The sequence below is a fragment of the Pristiophorus japonicus genome, chromosome 28, assembly GCF_044704955.1.
Source record: "Pristiophorus japonicus isolate sPriJap1 chromosome 28, sPriJap1.hap1, whole genome shotgun sequence".
Classification (NCBI taxonomy): domain Eukaryota; kingdom Metazoa; phylum Chordata; class Chondrichthyes; family Pristiophoridae; genus Pristiophorus; species Pristiophorus japonicus.
The window spans coordinates 13,734,167-13,738,107 of record NC_092004.1 but is presented as its reverse complement, the minus strand read 5'-3'; the positions used below and the strand labels follow the sequence as shown (position 1 = coordinate 13,738,107).

Sequence of the window (3,941 nt, the reverse complement as noted above, 5' to 3'; positions counted from 1 at the left end):
TGGGGTTCCCCCCGCGCAACTATGGATGAAATGAACCTTAAAGACCAGGCTGTCGTTAATCCTCCCAGACATGCATGAAATTGTTGAGGCTAAGCGGCGGAAGCTAACTGAGTACCATGACCTAAATTTGAGGGGGAGGTGGAATGAGATAGGGGACAAAGTGCTTGTGCTAAACTATGGCAGGGGTCCCAAATGACGTACAGGGACAGTAACAGGCAAGGACGGAAACAGGCTACTGGTTGTACAAATGGACAATCGCCAAACCTGCCGGAGGCATGTAGACCAAGTGAAAAGTAGATTCACCAACAATACTGCAGGACGATAGACAGACTACAGTATGGAACTCACACCACAACTGGTGGACAGACAGAGGGACCAACCTGAGGAAAGGGCAGTCTCAACAGACAGCCCAGGCGAGATACCAGCAATCACACTGAAAGAAAAACAGGCACCAAGGCAAACAACTGAACCACAACTAAGACGCTCCACGCGAGAGCGTAGACCACCTGAGAGTCTGAATCTATAAAGACAATAAGACCTTGGGGGAGTTTGATGTCATGTATCTCACACTACTGTATATAACTGTATCTTACCATGCTATACATGACTGTAACTAGATATGACCTGTAACCACAAGCATACGTTACCACCAGGGGTGCACTTGCAGGAGACACTGCATACCTGTTCCACACAGGTTTCTAAAGGCAGGTCTCAGGCAAGTGTGGCACATGAGAGCTGTGAAATAAAGGTGCAGGTCCAGAGTGACCTTGACTTCAGCATGTGCCTCGTCTGAGTCTGTACTGCAGGGTCAGGACTTAACACTTACAAGCGAAAGCTCACCGGGTGGTAATATTTTCTGGAGCTTTCTCCTCATGCATGCTCAGGGGCGAGTTTGTTCTCCTGTGAAAGGTTATAAGATCATAAACATGTAAGGATTCAGAGCCGGAGGAGGCCTTTCGGCCCCTCGAGCCTGGTCCACCATTCAAGAGGATCCTGTCGGTTCCTCGACAGTAAGTTTAAACATCTGGAGCGGAGCCAACAGGCGCTTGGCTGCAATCAGCGACAAAAAGGTGCATTTGGCAGAAGCCCGGCGAGGTCAATCGGTCGAGCATGAGAATCTTAATCTTGGATTCAGAGGTGTGAGCCCCACGTTAATTGTTAAAACATGTCCCATTTTACACACTGTGCTTTAGGGATCTGATTCAAAATGTCCATTGCTGGTAACATCAACATGAGACTGGGGAAACAGTGCGACTGACTTTAGAGCAAGGGTCTGGTTATTGTGAAACAGCAAATGAAATATCAATTCTGGAAGAATGACATCGAAAAGAAATGTGACCCCGACACACAGAAAGAAGTGTTAAGGCAGAAGATTAAATGCTGCATTCCTCTGTGCAAAAAAATCCTTTCACAAACATTTCTCTGACCAAAACTGCACAAAGCAAAAATGTTGCTTTCACAGTCATTAAACTCCCGAATTTCCACACCCCCCGAATCTCCTGAATCGGATGCATCTTGTTTTTCCGACTCAATCCATGTCCCTTTGCAATGTTCTGCTTCCACCCACACTATGAAATGTGCCACTAACTTATAGAATCATGGAATGGTTACAGCACGGAAGGCCATTCGGCCCGTCGAGCCCGTGCCGACTCTCAGTGAGTCCCACTCCCCCGCTCATCCCCTGAGGCCTGCAATTGTTTTTCCTTCAGACACTTATCCAACTCCTGTTTGACAGATAAGATTGAGTCTGCCTCCAGTACATTCCAGATCCTAACCACTCGCTGCTAAATAGCCAGCTCCTGTTCCTATGTGTAAAGTCTGGGAAACACTGGATCAATTCCTACCACACTCACAGCCTTCCTAAATATAGCACCGTCATTCTATTCTCGTAAACCAGCTCCTGAAGTATAGTCCAGCTGTGTAGGTTAAAGCTCTGGTTATGTTCCTAACATTAGTTCAAATGCAGTGTTTCCGTAGTGCAGTTGTTGTCACATTTGCCTCACACGCGAAAAGTTCCTGATTCAAAATTGGGTGGACACATTTTGAAAACTTGCTCAATTAAATATTGGAAAAAATGGATTGATTCATATTCGTGGTTCAATATTAACAAAACACAATGTCCCACAACCTTGTAAAATTTTCTGATATCACTGTACAGTTCTGTATACACTCAAACTCTATACTTGAACTGAATGCTCATAAAAGTATTGGAGTGGGAACTCACTGGATAACAGCACAGCTGGTAATGTTTGCGGAATATGTTTGTGCAGTCAAAACGCACAATGACAAACTGGAACCGCGCGGCACCGAATCCTCGGGGAAAACACAGTTAAAAACTTCGCCTCTGGGTGGGCTCGAACCACCAACTTTTCGGTTAATAGCCCAACGCGCTAAACCATTGCGTCACAGAGACTGACGCAAGTACACACTGCACGACATCCAAAACCAGGGTGTCAGTGAGTTAACCTTCAAATTGATCCTACCGGGATGGAACTTGTCCACTCTCAGTTGTACTTTTCCCAAATAAAGGGTGGACATTCAGTGTGGATGTATGGAAGCAGTCTGGTCCCACACACTGCAGACACTTCCATGTCACTGCCAACCAGCTCTCCCACAACCCGAGTGATCTACCTTCCAGCCTTCCGGTGCCTTGTCTGTGACGAAGTATTCTGATTGTCCCGAAGACGGTATTCGGTTTTAATTCCTTTTCTGCTCCCGACTGCAGATATTCCTGTGAATAAACACGAACAAAGTGCTTACAGGGTCAGTTCGATTGACCGTTTCTTTGCTTGGTGAAATTTCAAAGATTGAAAGCGACGCACATCAACCCCAGAAAATGCTGGAAACACTCAGCAGGTCGGGCAGTATCTGTGGAGGTGGGGAAGTGGGAATAATCGATTGGTTTGTTTGCGGCTTTGATCTGCTGCTGGGAAGTGAGGTAGCGCTGCAGGATGCTTTTTTTCGAGGTGTAAGCAGAGGTTTCCGTCGTGTAACGGTTATCACGTTCGCCACACATGTGAAATATCCTCGGTTTGAGCACGGACAGAAACATTGTTTTGGAGAATATTTTTCTGTGGAATACATTTTTTAAAAGTCGCCCCAGGTTCCTTGTATCATGAGCGATGGGCATTTTAACTCACTCTCCTAAAATACAGTGTGTGTAAAATCAGATAGGGGATAAAACTTCATCAATGATTAAAGTTCCTGAACTCATTAAAGTTCAGTTCTTGAAGTTTCCATCAATTCATTTCATAAACATAATTGTAATGTGTGAGAGAATTAATAATATGCTTTAATCGTTAAGGACCCCATTACTTTATGTTATAGACCCAGGTTACACACTCTCTTGCTTCTGAAAGAGTTGAGGTCCATGTGGGGGTGATTTGGGCACATCTTTCCCCACATTACAAGTGTGTCAGGAAATCAACCACCCAAAGCCCTTTCATTAACCACAGGGGTTCCCGCAATTGTTTGGTCTCAAAGCGGTTTTAGTAATTGTCAATATCTCTTGTCCATTTCCCGATGTTTCCTGATTCTGTCGGTCTCTCTGGCTCTCTTCAATCTGTGTGTGGCCACCTACAGATTGGATTTCAATGAATACCTGTGTTTGTGTTTTCAATAACAACAGAAAATGTTTCTTATATATTTCTTATGTTCTCTCCAAATCCTCGATATCCTTCCTAAATTGTGGTGCCCAGAACTATAAACAGGATCCAACTGAGGCCTAAGCAGGGATTTATAAAGCTTTGGTGTAAGTTCCTCACCGGTGTAATCTATTTCACGTTATAAAGCCAAGGGTCCTGTATTCTTTTTTAATAACCTTATCAACTTGTCTACCCACCTTCAAATATTGCTGTGTGTAAATCTCTCGGTCACTCTGTTTCTGCATCCGCTTTAAAACAACACCATTTAGTTGAAGTTTCCACAGATCACCACCGTGT

At 44.6% G+C, this 3,941-nt stretch overlaps 1 non-coding gene across 1 annotated transcript; it reads right to left on the bottom strand.

Moving 5' to 3' along the window:
- Positions 1-2,339: 2,339 nt before the first annotated feature.
- On the bottom strand, positions 2,340-2,413 carry trnan-auu (transfer RNA asparagine (anticodon AUU)). The gene has a single exon. It is a non-coding gene; the product is annotated as a tRNA-Asn (tRNA).
- Positions 2,414-3,941: the final 1,528 nt, after the last annotated feature.